Source organism: Anser brachyrhynchus (assembly GCF_964034855.1).
Source record: "Anser brachyrhynchus genome assembly, chromosome: 25".
In the NCBI taxonomy this organism is placed as follows: Eukaryota; Metazoa; Chordata; class Aves; order Anseriformes; family Anatidae; genus Anser; species Anser brachyrhynchus.
In genome coordinates, this window is record NC_137718.1 from 3,722,063 (window position 1) to 3,739,263 (window position 17,201).

Below are 17,201 nucleotides of genomic sequence, written 5' to 3' on the forward strand. Positions count from 1 at the left end.
TATCAGTCTGTTCCTTTCAAACTGAGAGAATTCCATACTAATTCTTTCATTATTAGTTTTTAATCATCAGAAACACAAGAACATGGGAACAACCTCACAGAGTATATACAGTGATCTTGTTCTTCATGTTATGCTGGGGACAGAAGTAGAGAGGAATAGACAGTTTTATTTCAGAGTTGATGACTGGATTCTAAATGTAGGAAATCTTCCAATGATCTTGAAGAAAGCAGAACAGGGACAACTCCTGTAGCAAAGGTCAGACTTGAATGCCACAAGATTTGGGTTCCATCTCCTGATCTTCTACCATCTTTGCATCTAACCTTGTACAAGACTTTCTACCTTGTGGAGCTGCCATTTCCCAACTATACCCAGGGAATAATGCTACAATGGGTTTCTTGCTTTTTGATATTTGAAACACGCTTAGAGATTCCTTAGCTGAAGGTGCTAGAAAGAAGTCATTATTGTTATATTTTTATAGCTCGTTCCTTCCTGCAGGGTCCCAAAGGTATTTTAAATTCTCTGTAGTCTTGGGTAGGAGGGAGCAAACAGTGTCCTAGCATATCCTACTCCTCTCAGGTGGAAGCTGGCAACCCTGTAAAAGGTGCGCATTTAAATAACAATTCTGTAGGGCTGAGCAAGAGAGACAGATCTATGTAACTGGAAAAGTGAAACCTGAGTGAGCATCATCTTCCAAATTGTTAAGGGTCAAGTACACTGCATTCTCCTTACTCTGATGACTGTTGGGGAGTTAGAAGATAAAACCTTGTTTTCACCTTTCAGGGGGAGAACGGCCCCTCCACTTGTCGTGTCAATGGCAGTAACACCACCTACTAAGTCGTGACCCTTCATTCAGCTGCACAGTGTCTTTTAATGATAACAAGCCCCTTAAAACATCTCCAAGCAGACTGGCAGATTGCACATCAGTAACTAGTAGATTGATACAAATCATCATATAGCAATGCAGAGCAAGAGCAGAAGTCACCACATGGCTCGCTGTGGAGCTGCACTAGTGTCCCTACATTCACCATGTGTCAAGCTTCTTGCCCTGTCTTCCCTAAAGGATCTCTTTCTTATTTAAATACATTTTTGCTTAAATAAGAGTTTGGTGTTACAACCAAGATCAGGTTGTAACAGCTTTAAGGTACGACTCCGCATGCCTTCACACCTCATGAAATCCCATTGACAAGGAAAATTATCCCATTGATAAGGAAAATCGCCTACTGCAACAATTTCTGAAGTAGCTGTAGAAGTTTTATTGCTTAAATGCATTCAATAGCTGCTTCAGCAAACATAACTCCATTGAGTGTAGTTGAGAAAGTATACACAGAGTGTTTCGGAAAAGCAGACAGCCATGGCTTGGCTGTATTTCCAACTACATCGGCATTGCATTAATTAGCTGATGACTAGGCAGCATGCTGCAGCAAACCACGCTCAGCAAAGACATGCTGCTGCTCAAGGCCAGCATGGTGTAACTCCTAGGTTTTTTAATAATACCACCCCACCACTCAGCAGACAGATTGCTGGTTTCTAAAAAATAACTACACTGAGAACATGCCACAGGAGCTTCTCATTGTCTGAAAATCAAAGATGTGGCTATATTAGTTTTCGTCCAGAATCCCAAAAGCACAATGAAGTTTATAGTGAAATGGGCACCTGCTTGCTGCTTCCCACCACAACCACCCCCCGTAATGAGATGATTGCACTTGAGTCAAGCATAGCATCTGCTTGAGAATTGGAGAGGAACAACTGTAGGCTAAACCTCTGCTATGGGGGGAAGATGCTCCACCGCATTTAAAGGATGGCTGCAAAGGTGGAGACATTTGGCCACCCTGTCTATCCAGGACCACTCCACCTGGGTAGGGAAGCCAGACACAAGAATCTAGGGCAGTGCCCACTTCCCAGATTGTTCCCCACCAGTGACGGACTGCTGGCCTGAACCAGAGAGATGGAGAGGATCTGCACTGCAGCCCCCCAGGCAGGACCTGCTGCAGTTCAGACAGTGGAGAGGGACCAAAGGAGGCTGCGCCCTTGGGCTGCTGGATCCTGGCCACAGGCTGCACCTCCCTGTCCACCACCTCCCCCTGCCATCCCACATACTACCTGCCCACAGGGCAATACAACTGGGTTTGCAGACAGGGAGAAAGTGACAGGGCTACTCTATTTGCCTAAGTACTTGAGGGCAGGGGTATTCACATGACTGATCTGAAAAGGCCCTTGAAAGCAGCTCTGTTAGGTAGCAGAAACAAACCCACATGATTTAAGTGGCCACTCCACTCCATGCAAATAGGATTTGAACCTGAGAGGTGCAGCACACCACCAACTCCCATTTACTCAGACCATAGCTTGGGGCGTTCAAAAGCTTTTGGCACCTCACGAATGCAACTCAGAACAGCAAAAAGCTGGTGATAACTAATCTATATGCTGGAAGCTGCCCTCATAAACCATTTGTTAAATAATTTAGGAACAGAAAACAGTAATAATAATAAAAAAAAGGAAGCAAAGTCTACTCCCAGATGATCTACAAACATGAAACAACACTAATTCTGTGAAATAAACTCACCTAGTGCTACTCTACTACTCCCCTATCATTTCTTTTGATTCAGCAGCTTTCTTCCTTTTGGCATTTCTGGCTGGCAGGGCTGGATGTACTTGGTTAGGATTCAATACCACGAGGGGTTTTAGCAACTGAAAGCTGCTTTTTTTCCCCCCCTTCTCTCTTCAGCAGCTCAACAGGAGGTAAACAAAACCTCTAGAAGGGTGACCTGCATGATTAAGGTCGGACGAGTTTAAACTGCTTCAGTCCTCAACAGGACCCACCAGTAAAAATCAGAAGCTCCCTTTACTTTCTTCAACTAAATTAAAAACGAAAACAAACTGCCATTTCAAATCTCTGGATCAGATGAAAAATACCCTGCAATGTGATAGCAAAGCTCTTGCCAGGGCTCACTACCATTCGGTAAGTGTGTTTGTCCCAGCTGACTGCTGCATGGCACTAGGTGCCAAGAGAAATGCAGATCAGACAAGACAGGTGTGTACCATCATTAACTTTGATGAAGCACTGCACGGAAGAAGAAAGCAGGAAATAGAAGTATCAGGAGAAATGCTTTTCATGAGGCTTAAACCAAGACCCAGGAAGAGTAATAAATTCAACTACTTCTTATTGGCCCTGATCCAAGGAAAGACACAGTGGTGCATGTTACTTTAAAGATCAATGTCATCCAGTTGACTTCAGTCAAACATCTGCTTTCTGCTGCCAAGGGTGGTCAGCTACTGTCATGGCTTCAGTCTCCCTTCTGAAGCCATCCCTCGACAGCAGCAGCAAAGTTTTGAACTACAACACCCAAGCCTACACCCCTTTCAAAAGCATTGCTAAAATTTGGGAAAAATATTAACAGCAAGGAGACAGATGGTGCCATAATAAAATCCTCTATTCTTACTTATTTCCACTGCTTTTTCTTATTAAGACAGCTTCCCCCCAAAATATACCATGTTTGCACTTTGCATGTTAGATGATCCAAAGAAACGACTAAAAACCTACCCTAGCTGATGGCATTAATCTGATGACCTGACGAAGCTCAAACCAAGAACCAGTTACTAGGAAATAAAGACAAACCATGGCTGCTGTCCAGAAGAGCTCATAAATCTAACCATCTCCTGCTTGCTCTCTTGTAACAGCTCTAATATTTCTTCTACTTTTACTTCTCGAAGATTGTTCATTATTACTTTCACCCCTTAGCCTCTCTCAGGATGTCAGCTCCATCTGCCACAACATATCAGAGTGAATTTTAGCAAGCACAGTTCAGGTGTTCACTTTTCCCTTCCTTCTGAATTCTTATACTTGACATAAGACTTAAGAATATACACACGCACACACACATATATATATTTAACAATAAACATTCCTCAGTTTCCTCACCTCCTGACTTTTGTCTGCCTCTCAATTCCCAGTCACTCTCATCTCATCCTTCATTTCATTCTTACCTTGGAATTACTGAAAGTGATACAAAGATGATACATCTTGCTTAGCAATGTTTTTGCTGATCATCTCAGCCACCACTTTAGCTTGTGCATTAGCAACCAGAGAATAAACTCTAATTGTTTTGACACTTCACCACTTGGCAACCCTTAACACAGCTAGGACTGTAGGCTTCAGCATTCAATTCTGCTTCTATGAGCAAAGAATTTCAGTCTGTATTGACTTGTACTTGGCTTCTCCCTTACAAATGTTTTCTGAACTTCGTCTTTATCTTACTACTGCTAAGCATGTCATTTTCCTTTCCCTATTATTCAACAGCCTTTATATTCTTATGCAGCCCAATTTTCTGCCAGCATCATATTTTCGTTTATGTCAACTGGATTACATGTTACTTCTACCTGCCTCCAAGTTACTGCCTTCTTTTAATGTCAGATAAAGTTATCATGCAGCAGACTGCACAGATTTTATTCAGCAATTGCATTCCTTTATGTTTTCAAATTGCTAGCCATAGTAGGCTGTAATTCTGCTACAGTATAAAGTGTTCAGCGAGACACAAAATAGAAATATGGGAACTGGCACTAAGAGTTATGGTCAGCTGTTCCTCCAGTGCAACATTCTCTTTCCAAGAATTACAAGGACCGACAGATTGCACTGAAGAGAAATCTAACATTTGTGGGATGACTAACCTGTCAGTAGGTGAGGCTTTCTCTTTTGTCAGATTAATTAGCAGTCATCTCCTTCCTTTAAACATAAGACTATAATCCTTCCAAGACTCCCAGCTTCATTTATTTATTTTATTACTGTAATTGGGTATCCTTCCTACATTGTTACGGCTGGCGTCAGTAGATGGCACTGTGACATACACTCTTTCAGGTTCTTTTTTGTTAGCCTGCAAGCAAAGGTTCAGTTTTACAATTTTGTGTGTGTGTGTGTGTTATAATTAGTTTTGTTTATGCAAGATTCTGGAGTCCTTCGGGAGAAAACTGTGGAAGCAGTGAGATAATTTGCTTTCTGCGTTTGCCCTGCTCTGATTGAGGTCAGTTCTTGAGCCAGAATCAGTCTCTGGGTACCAGTCACTGAGGTTAGGCTGAGATTCCTCTAAGAAGGGATTATCCTGCATATTATTTGACGACTCTTGCTCCAATACTGGTACACCAGTCTAAATAGGACAATTAAACTGAGAATGTACCACTATTCCCCTCCAGCAGGAAAGCAATCTGCAGTGCCCAAGCTATCTTTTTGCCCTGTGACAACAGATACATGTTGCTATATTTAGAACAGGACTCTGGTCTCCAAAGCAGCAAGAATGGTACATGGAAATGGAAAAAATCAGTCTCTGAAGTCCTTTGCGTTCTGAAGTTGAACATCTAATGCTTGAGATCCAAACTACAAATTCAGGAATTCACATTCAAGTATTATTGTGAGCAAACATGGTTGCTTGAATGACAAGTCAAAATCTGTCTAATTTTAAGAGATATGGACTATGGTTAGCATCCTCTTAAATTCATTAGGACATGGAAAAACCTGTGGAATGTCAAGACAAAAAAAATTGGTGCTAAGACATGTACATGCCTTCAAATGACTTGATGGCCAACATTTTCAGTGTCAGAAGCCTTATTTCCTTTTTTTGAGGGAAGAGAAGAGCAAAAAGTGCCATCTTTTATCTAAGCTTAAGTTAGGAAAAATGATATAATGATACCTAGAAATCTCAGAGAAGGCACAAAGCCCTATTGAGCTAAGTGCTTTTCAAATATGAGATAATAAATGGATTTAGATGAAAATTTCAATTGATTTCTTTGAAAAATCTTTTTAAGGAAAAAAGATGGTGAGCAAGAATGGTTAATGTTTATCAACAGCTTTTCACAAAAGCACCTTCAAAATTTCCTTGCATTTTTCTTTCTCAATTTTAAAGCAGCAAAATCAGCTCTATCTTTAAAACTTTGTTAATGATCTAAAGGAGCTGCATTTGACGAACGAAAAAAAAAGCAATACATGAGAAGAAATGAGAAAAAAAGACTAGTATTGAGGTATACCAACAAAGTATTGTTAGAATAAACATCTTTTGTAAATATAAACACATGCACTCAGTGCACTGTGTGAAATGTCTTTATGACCTCACAGGATGAAGCGTCCTTCATAAGAATGATGATAATTATCACCAACAGTTGATTAGCAAGTATCAAACTAACAAAAAGCGATCAGCAAATATAAATACACTTTCTATAAACTATAGAAAACTTTTATGGAAAGGTACCACTACGCTAATAATTCCTTGCAGCAATGAAGCTTGGCATTCTACTTCTACGTAACTTTTTAATCAAAGAATGTCAGAGGGAGAACAATAGTTTCATAGACTTTCATATCTGACCACGAAGAATAAAACATGCTCTTCAAACTGTGACTGACCAGTCATAATGAGACAGGGACAACTTTGAAAAAGTTGCAGGCTATTTACAGGAAGGATTTTGTATATCAGAGACCCAAGAAACGTAGCTGAGAATTTTTTTCCTTTAACATGCTTACAGCTAAAGCATTGGCTTCCATTCAACTAATAGAAAAGTTAGTGCTTAGAGCCTGCATGCCTTGCATTCTTGCAGTAATACAATTCTGTATTAAAATCTATTCCAGTTGCTTGATTTATGAAAATTGTTAAAATGTGCTGCATTCGTACAAAGCTTACAGCATCAAAAGAAAGAAAAAAAAAAGAAGAATCAATTTTTAAGCTGAAAGAAAGAAGTGAGAGAGAGCATGCTCCTGTCCCTATCTAATAGGTGACACTTGAGCCCTTATAAAAGTTGCCTGTATCCAAAATGTGACAATTTTATTTCAGAAGGTGATGACGTTTTAAGAATTTGTTGCAACTTGTGGACAAAGTCGTGGTTGATTTGCTCTCCAAAATTCCTTGGATTTTGTAATATGTCAATACATCATGTTAATGCAAGTTTTTAAAAAAGGAGAAGAGAAAGCAAAAGCTCCCTTCCTTTTTAAGTATGAGTAATCTATCCAAATCCTACTGAGACACACAAAGGAACGCCGGCAATTTTCCCTTTCATAAAATGCGGACTTTCTTTAAATACTTCCTCCCTACATTTTCAAAGCACAGTTGTATGAAATGAAGGGGAAATGACACCCTTACCCATTGAAAAGGAGATTATGTAAAACTGGTTGGAGAAGCCAGCCGTGTTAATGCAAATACAAGTATGATCTTATTCATAAGTTGCTATTGTGCTAGAAGAACATGCGTTTCTTAGATGTGTCTACCTAAAACTCTGTGCAACGAGAAAAACATTTTTTCAGGATACGTTACCCTGTTTTGCAAATAAATATGAAAGCTAAAAGATCACTTTAAGGAAGTGAAGGGCTTGGTTTTCATTGTGCTGAGCACTCGATTCCACTTGAAGTTAATGAGAGCAGTCAGCCGCCTTGACAATAAGACACTACAAGGATTTTGCATGCCCAAAGGTGCTGGAGACACTGTGAGGAGCCAGGGCCCAGCTCCTTTTCCACTCGTGGCCTAAGTTTTCTTTGTGCTGATAGCAAATGCCTGTTGTTTCTGAAGTAGCACTGGGGGACAGTCTGTCCCTAACCGGTAATTTATGAAGTCAACCCCATACTCTGCCTTTGCAGTGCCCTATACTTCAGATTGCATTGAACATAGCCCCTAAAGCTGGCAACTTCTCAACACACCCCTCAGCTAGGAAATACGACAAAGCCATTCCCATCCTCTCCCAACATCCTCAAACTGAGTACACGCTGCATTGGGGTCTTACTCCCCAAGAGTGCCATTTGAAAGGAGATCAGTTCAAATCCTAGCCCTAAACCTGTAGGGGCAAGTAACTGTAGACTGCTTTTGAGCTGTAGATGAAACAACGTCTTGGATGCAAACAGATCAGAAAGAAAAGCTACAGTTGCAAAATTAAGTCCAAATGAAATCTAGCACACTGTATGGATTCAAGGTGGAAAACAAAGAGGTAGGTTTGTGAATGTGTCCTTTTGCTTAGAAAGAGAAGAATATCAAGTATATCTGAATATGACATGTATGAAATGAAGGGGATATGATACCCTCCACCACTGAAAAGAAGGTAACGTATAAGCGGTTGGAGAAGACAGCTGCATTACCACAAACAGCAATTATTCCTATGTTACTGTTCTGCTGGAGGAATGTGTCATGGGGTTTTATACATTGTATGTGAACATGCAAAGCCTATCACAGTATATTTTTAAAGTAATTGTACAGGGCAATGATCCTCTTTCTTCTGTCTACCGCTTCTTAGTCTTCTTGGCTTTCCATGGAAGGTCTTTTTAGTAGTGTGAGGAAGCCCGAGGCCTTGGATGTGTGTATTTAACTTTTGATAGGTAAAGAAGGCCTAATTAATCTTCATTACATGGAGTCTTTTGAAATAGATGCCTACATTGAGTGCCCTTCCTGTTCAGCTCTGGTCCAGATGAGTTTCTGGCTCATTCTCTAGGACCCTGGGGTCTTACCATACTAAAGGCTGTTCAGCATTTGATGAGGAAATGATTATACATTCTTCCTACCTCCTTCCTACCCTTTCCGACTTACACGTATGACAGCTGTTACCAGTCAAAACTGTCTTTTGTTTGTTTGTTAGCTAAAGGTAGCCCAGGCCCACCTAAAACAAACATCCTCTGTTAATTTTTCGTGATAAGAACTTATACAGAGGAGAGAGATTTGGTTCCCTCCAAAGCAGTTTTCTTCCCATATTTTATTTTAAAAGGACTAATTAAAAAAAAGTTTTTTTGATAGAAAAATCTAACCAATTAAAATCCCTTTCCCCTTCTTTTTTAATCAGAGTCTCAAAAAAAAAAAGTGTAACAAAAATTAACTTTTTCCATCGTGGCATCATAAATCTGATATATCTATAAGAATATAGTCCAAGAAGCAAAGTTTTTCAAGCTAAAAGGAAACAAAAATATTTGCAAATGTACTTGAACAATGTCAGTGCAAAGAACTTCAGAGCTTGACTTCACCAGTTTGAGGCCATTTGAAGGTAATTGCACCAAAATGGAAAAGTCCCACATTGCTCAGATAGCTAAAGGCCTTAGCAAGCAATAGAATAAACGGGTGAAGTGAAAAAAAATCAGCTGTGATTGAAGGTCTTTGGAGATGCATATGAGCTCATAAACAGCTACACACTGGAAATACTGGTTTCCAAGCATTCAGTTACTTTGCTTTTTAGATCAATTTCCTTTGGACATAAGCACATTAGATCATTGTCCACAACCTTTCTTCTAAGGGGTCATATTTCCAACTGTTTATCAAATACTTTGACTATAATGTGACATGCATCCAACACTCAGGAACAGAGATGGTGTAGGGGAAGCTTACTAAATTTAGGAATTTGCTTTTTATTTACTATTTTGACAGAATCAGGAAAAGTTAACTTCCCCTCCTTCCTCCCCCCATCCCCACCCGCCCCAGTTTATTCTTTAATCTATCAAAAGAATTATTAAATCTTTTAAAAGATCAAGCACGCAGATTCTTCACAAAGGTTGTCACAATGAATTCATTTGCAGAGCTTTCATCCCTTCTTCCCCACTGTGCCAAAATAATGTTGACTATTTTTCGCTGTCTCCCTTGCTTGCTGTAAAGATCCAGTTGCAAAGGTTGTTGCAAGGACTCGATCTCCCACTCTTTTCCCACCTGGCACCAATATATCCTAGAAACTAAAAACGCAGGTGTTGATACCTTACTGTTCCTATGTCATCCAAAAAATGATTTCATGAAAGAGGTCTTTCAAAAGGCGGTTTATGATATTGCAGAGCAGAGTAAAAGAATAGCAGTTATGAGGTTGATCCTCAAATTCCATTCTCTAATAGTGTTGCTTCTGTTTATGAGAGCAGATCTTTTTGTTTGGTAGCCTCACTAGTACCAAACAACCCTCTCCTTCTACACCCTTTGTCAGCTACTTAAAACACCAAAAGCTATAATTTCTTTCAGTTAATTAGGAGAACTTGAAATTAATAGAACAAACCACAGAAGTAATACATGCAGAGACTCAGTCAAAAAACCGTATCATTCTACTTAGTTTCTTACTGAACCAGAGTGTCTTCCACCACATAACTTGTAAAGCAGAGGCGGCATGTTTTAGATATAGGAATTTCATCATCTTAAAGACTGGTCGTCTTCATGAGAGGGATTTTCAAATGAACTATTTTTTTTTTTTATGAAAACAAAAAAAAAATCTTGGTTTTCAAAATTCTGAGTTTCACCATATGTCAAGTCATTCCTATCAGAGCACCAAATTATTTTGTTAATTATTTTGTCTTTTAATGGGCTGTGGAGCTGCAGTGGGAGTGCAGCCAGAGTAGTTGTGTACCCAGTTTGCCAGGTCTACTGCCTAATGGGTCACGTTCCCCCCACAACACTGCACGTGCATTATGATTGAGAGCAGCCAGGATGATCACAGCAAGAGGAGCAGAGGAGGAATGCAGGAGAGAGTGTGATGCTGGTGATAAAGGAGAGCTACAGATTGTTTAGTCTCTCACATCATAAATCCACCTCTCTTACTGATTACAAAATACAATTTTTAAAGGACTCCGAAAGAAGGGATAATTCTGTTTTTAAAACCCTGCTCTTTGATCTAGGAGCATCACATTTATCTTCAAGCTGAGCCCTCAACTTCTTGTATAACAGAGGGAAATAGCTTGGGACCACACTGTTGTTTGGAATAACTGTGCAGAGATGCAGAGAAAACCACATAGTATGATGAGAACCTGTAAAATAATGCTATTAGATTTTCTAACTGCCATAGGCATTTAACTTCCGTCAATTCCTGACTCTTAGCTCAACAACTGTAAAAAGAGAAAAATAACCTACAGACACGACTTTGGTTCCTAAGTTTTCACAGATTCAAACTCATCTGTGTTCTGGTTGCCCTGAGGTAAGACACAATGTCACGATGTTCACAATGGCATCACAGAGGATGTTCTAGACTCTCAAAAAACAAGTGTGCCAATATAATAAGACAGTAAACGCGCACCTTCAAAACTGTACAGGCTGAGAAAAACAGGACCTTTGTACCTTTGGAATGGAGCTGTTTCATGATTGCTGGAACTAGAAATACTTGTAAAAGCCCATCACTTTCCGAGAACTGCTCAAGCCTTTTCAGGAAAAACAAATAACTTCTTTCCCAGATAAAAAGTACAGACAAGAAGATGTTTTCATAGGAGAGATGAAAGGAATCCCATCCACAGTTAACTGAAAACCAGCGGGAAGATTCAGCTAGATTTCACAAGGCTTTGGCTCAGACTTGCAGCTCATCGCATAACCCTCGCCCCCTAACACCTCCAAAATAACCCTACCATTTAGTATCAGTTTGTAAAACAGACATTGCTCATTAGAAAGACATGAAATGTGGTGTGGGCTTTTTTGTTTTGTTTGTTGTTGGGATTTTTTTGTTTGTTTTTAATTACCAATGAGCACGTTTAACTATGTCTGCTCAGTAGACCAAAGTATTATGAATTCCAGACTACCACCAAGTCAGAGCTCAATGCAGCACAGTAATGAAAATGTATCATATCTGACCTGTACATTAATTAAGCCAGCCTTCCCACATGGTCAGCTTTTCATCTCTTTAAACACAAATGAAAAAATAATTTGTACATAAATAAAACCTTTTGAATGGCTTCTGTAATATAACAGGAGGTCTTCTCATTTGCTTTAAATTTTAGAAAAGTTCCAATCTTCTTCAGGAACAATCAATTTTCTAAGGATGTTTTGACCCATTCTATGCAATTATATACAATCAAGGTCTTGCTATATATTTCTACAAGCTCGGAAAAAGAAATCCAAGAAAAGAAAGAGCCTTATTGTCTATTAAGCACTCTAGGTTCTCCAATATATTCTTCCATTACTGGTTTTATTATCATTAAATTTCATGGAACTATTCCATATGGGTCTTGATTTCATGTGTCTCTGCACCCAGAAAACATTGATTATATCATAACCGCAGGCTTTGTTTTCCAAAAGGTTAATTTGTTCAAGGACTCCACAATAGGTGGGCACTGGAGAAATGTGCACAAATATGCTTTCTACCATACCTCTGTGGAGAGATTAAGGTTCGAGCTCATTTGTTCCTAAATCTTTCTTGACAACAGCTCTGTTGATAGTGAAGAACAGAATTGTTCTGCTCTGGATGACAGTCAAGAGCTCTCATTAAATCCTGGAGTCACAGAAGCACTTCTGAGGAATCAATCTTGTTTAGCTGGTTACTGAAATACAGCCCAAGTCAACTTATTCTGTCAAAATTTAGAACACAACTGTTCATGGTTGCTAATTCTTTACCGATTTTCTAAGAGATGCAGTGCAGAGGGATCATAAAAATCAACGGGAGCATGTTTCAGCTCACAGACAGGCCTGTCATTGGGCAAATGCTGAAAACTGACCTTGTTCCCACCTCTTGCTCCTCTGCCCAAACACCAGGACTCTGCTTTCCCCGTCCCATAGTTGGATGTGCCCATGTTTTGGCTGCTATTGCTTTGTTATTTGCTGCTCTCAGCAGCTGTATGCAACTATTTCCTCTATACCATCTGCCCATCCTGGATTGCTTTACTCTCTCATGCTGTGCTTGAAAAAAGATCTCAGACAAAGCTAGGGTAAAAAGAGCACAAGCAGTATCTTTACCTTTGGAGGAGAACTGAGTGGCTCCTAGTTCTGTTCACACAGGCCAATTCCCTATGCCAATATCTAAAAGTTTCTGGAGTCATCCTACATTCTACAATCCTCCTTCACCTTACCATACCAAGGTTTTCGTAGTCTGGCATACCCACAAGCATCCTGAGTCTAATAACCGAGGTGAGATCGATAGGGTGCCAGAAACATACAGGCTCAATGCTCTTACTGAGGTCCTTGATGGCCACTGTTGTGTGCAGAGCAGATCACAGTCTCTTGTGGTCCTTCAGTCGCGCTTTGTCAGCTGCCAGCTTCAGTTCCATCATCTGTCTGCTTCACCAGCCTGCACATTTGCATTCCTCTTCCACACCCAAATAACCTCATGCTGCATTTTCAAGTAAGCAGAGAAAAGTCACTGACATAGTACAAGGTCTGGATTGTGAGATCACATTGTGATGTCATGCCAACACCTTCATACTCCTGACTTATCGACATTGAAAGAAATAGCAGGATCTAAAGCATGAAGAAAATGAAATAAAATACGGCAAAAAAATGGTAATCCTAGTATTTCAAAAAAAAAAAAATACACTTTGCTTTAGACAAAGCAGCCATCAGCAGCTTAGTTTAATATATAGAATTGCACTACCTTACAGAATACTTTTTTTAATTCTCAAATGTTAGTATTTAGAGAAGTTTCTTCTTGACATGTAAGTCCCATAATGCCTTTAGAAGCTTACTAGACCTAAACACACCATATTTCTGCAAAGGGAAAAATGTCCAGCTCTGTGGTTGCCAGTCAGGGACCTCAAGGTCTGGTCCCATAGGTATGCAGGTAGTCCACGAAATAACACACCCTTTTAAAAGAACCGCCAGAAGTTTTCCCATCCTCTGAAGCTGTGCATAGAGATCTCTCCCCACAGTACCAGTCATGATCTTCAAATCATTACATGTGCACCTATTACTAATTTTGGCAGCTGGAGGAGTTGAAATGTGCTGCAGAGCACCAGAAGTCTAGGGAATTCTGAGCTCCACTACAAATTCACCCTGACAGAGTCACAGGCCAGAAAGAGTAGCCATGGAGAATCATTTACCTTAAAGTTAAGCATATGCTAAAACATTTCCCGGATCTGGGACACTAATGTAAAGCAAATGCAGGCACCCAACAAACTGGATGTGATGCTATAGACCTGTAACTTCAGGCTACATTTTGTATCCATTTAAGGGCTGGTTCCAATTCCGTTGCATTAGTTTTAGCTTTTTTTTTTATTTTTATTTTTTTAAAGTGCTGGTGCTGAGGCTAGCATAGTATGTTTATCTATTAAAAAATGTATGTTAATATTGGAGGTCCCATACATCACCTAGACAGTGTTATGGTTAATAAAGTCACTGCAAAAGCAGAAAGAAAAAAGAGTGACAGGACTTTACATGACTACAATAAATTCAGATCATGACAGACACAGAAAATCATTTTGTCACGACTAGGTTCAATCCTACAGTACCCATTTCCCTCAAAACAGTGAATTTGCCGTTGACTTAATGAACGGTGGAATTAAGGCTTAGAGCTCACTCCGTTCTCCTTGCCAGCGAGACAAGTTATTTGTTCAGTATCCCACTGCCCTTCACACGTGCACGCAGCGGCTGTAAACCTGATGACATGAAATCCAGGCCAGCGTTCCTGCCTCCCCCACAATTCACTTCTATGCAGCCAAGATTTCACCCAACATATGGTCTAGAATTTACTCCCATAAATCATTTTGACTGTCAACTCCTTCAGCAGATTGGGTCAGACCCAGAAAAGACTTAGGGGGTCTTTGGGTACCAAAGCTTCTAGCAGGGACCCAAGGTTGCCTTGACTTGCAGCCAGCTATTGCTGAGGAGGAGCTTCAATTCCCTTTTTCTACCTGAAATCTCCCACATCTCAGTTCTGCAGCAAGTCGATGTGCAGAATTGACTGAAGTACATCCAATATGCTCAAGGTCTGCTGTAGGATCCAGAAACTAGATGTATTGGCATTCACTTCCCCAGATGTGCTCAGACTGTACCAATCCTTCTATAATTTTCTAAGCCACTCACAAAAATAAAACAAAATGTAGATAGAGCTACCCTCTTTGGGGAAAAAAACAGCTGCCCAAGAGGTAGGTAGTGATGCCTTTATTTTACACAGTGATGCACTTGGTAGAGCATTTACCCAGAAGTTCATTCAGGTCTGTCCTCAGCATTAAGATAAGTTTAAAGAAATCCATAGCCTTCCAGCAAGTCTGCCCGAGCTGTAGGCACAGCAGCAATTTTAGAGCTGAGCGACAAGGGAGCGTAAGGGCAAATTCAGGAGGAGCAGACAAGTGTTAGCGCATGCAACAAGGAAGGAGAAGCAGCCCTGGGCGCTGGTCGCTGCTTTCTGGGTGTTTATTTCAGGGGCTGTTTAATGTAAAATGCATAAGCTGTCCTGAATCCATGCATTTGTTGTTAATGGCACTTGAAGTCAAAAGCATACTGATTCATTTACTGGGGAATAATCATTTACTGTATTAGCTAATCTATTTATCAATATCAAGTCAATTATTATAAAGCATCAAGAGTGTCTAGTAATTATGCAATGTAAACATAAAGAATGGAATCAGTAAGCAATTATATTCATAATTCAAAATGTTGAAAAACGTTTGTAATTGCTACATAACACAAAGTCCACTTTAAAGAAACAGAAACATTACTCTCCAAATGAAGATTTTGCAATACCATGACAATTTACTTTGTCAAAAGTATAAATATTCTAATGGTTAAAATATTGAGTAATTTCTTTAATGTCACTGTATATGTCAGCTGTGCAAGCATATACATATAGAAGTACTTGTACATATCAAAGGATAAGTTGCAGCCAGCATTTGGAGAATCTTACAGCCTATGGTTTGGATCCTCCTAAGGTATCCTTCATAATAAGTCCGCTGACTTCAAAAGGACCGTTCTTGTGTATAAAGATTTTCAGATGCATATTTACATGGATAAGCAAGTGCAAAACACCTTCCTAAAAAGCCAGAGATCCAAACAGCCAAACAAAATAACAGCTGGCAAGAAATCCAAGATGAGCTTGGTAAGAATGTAAATGAAAAACCTTCATTGTCCAGGTAAACAAGCAGAATATGTCTAATCTAATTTAATGATTCCTTTGAATTTAATAACTTCATGTGTTATTAACCTGGAAAAGGAGGTTTTGCTGTGAAAATGTTTGGCTGTATTGCAAAAATTATAGCTGCATTAATTGCTACAGTCTCTCAGAACACCCTGTCTTTAATGTCTGCCTAACACAGTACATGAGAAAAAGAGCTTTAAGTAAATATGGTAATCTTCCACTTCCACATTTGCTTATAAGCACCAAATCAAGCACACTAAGCAGGTTGTTTTTTACTTTTCTCTTTTTATTTTTTAACATCTGAATCTGACCAGTTCACTTATTAATTCCTTTGTATACCTTTCAAATTAGATTGCCATTTAACAGATGATTTACTTAAGCAATCAATATTAAAGGTTCCAAGAACTGCAGTCGTCTTATTTCCAATAATTTGTAAGCATCATATTGAGGTCACCTAGCCCATTCCATGCTAGAATTAGGAGCTCTGCAATAGCAAGCAAATTTACTGGTCTTAACCTTTTTAAAAGTTATCAGTACTAAGAATAGCACAACATTACTGTGCACTCATTTTTTAATGGAGTTATAACAGAAGAATCTAATCTATTCATAGTCTATGTTACTTCAGTACTCACATCCCTCTTTCCTTATCCTTTCTGCCACAAGTAATATATAATTAGAGAATATTGTACATCTATGGTACATACAAGAGAATATTGGCCCATATTGTCCTGATTTAGGGTCTCAGGTTGAGAGGGCTGTCTAAGTTTCTTTTCCACATGGGCTCTTATCCATAGCTCAACTGATCAACACTCAGAATTTCTTTATCGGCCACTTTACCAGCAAAAAGATCTTTGCAACCAACAGCAAAGCTCCTTTTTTTTTTTTTCCCCTCCAAGATCTCCTAAGCCCTATCAGGTATTTTCTCACATACTGTATAGGGAATCATGCATCTCCCTCAAGACAGTCATCTTGAAGTAAGTACCCAGCTAATGGAGAATCCTCTTGTTTCACAAAAGAGGTGGAATCAGCGCTATGAAAGCAGGAGAAATACAGCTTGCCTTTGTGCAATACATCTACTGGCAGCATGCAGAATAGCAGGTAATAGTGGAGCATCATACTCTTCACACCATAGTCATGGTTACAAGAATAGTGTTCTGTACTAGTGGACATGCACACAGCTGAATTTGATTAGTCTCTGCTCCAAAGAGTTTACTATCCAATGACATGATAGAAAAATAAGTGCATTCTTCACTGTCTTACAGTGAGATAGTTGAGGCAAGAAAGAAAAGAGGCAAATGATGTGCCTTAGCGGTCCCAACACAGGTAGTAGAAGGGACAATTGAGGTGCTTTAAAGCTAACCTATTTTAATTGACCAGTCATTTCTTTTTTTTAATACTCTGGATAGGTACAGGATTGCAACTATTCTACAGACAAATATTTATTATATATGTATAAACCCGAAATG

At 39.5% G+C, this 17,201-nt stretch overlaps 1 long non-coding RNA gene across 4 annotated transcripts in view; it reads right to left on the reverse strand.

Annotated features, from left to right (window-relative positions):
* LOC308182839 overlaps positions 1-17,201 on the reverse strand; it is a 57,734-nt gene that overhangs the window by 12,859 nt on the left and 27,674 nt on the right. For 2 of the 4 annotated variants that reach the window (XR_013942120.1, XR_013942122.1), the window contains exon 2: positions 12,841-12,996. The exons of 1 other annotated variant lie outside the window; for it this stretch is intronic. This is a non-coding gene — a long non-coding RNA (uncharacterized lncRNA). Of the gene's footprint in view, positions 1-12,840; positions 13,125-17,201 lie in introns of all 4 variants that reach the window. One more of the 4 variants, XR_013942121.1, reaches the window with a different exon arrangement.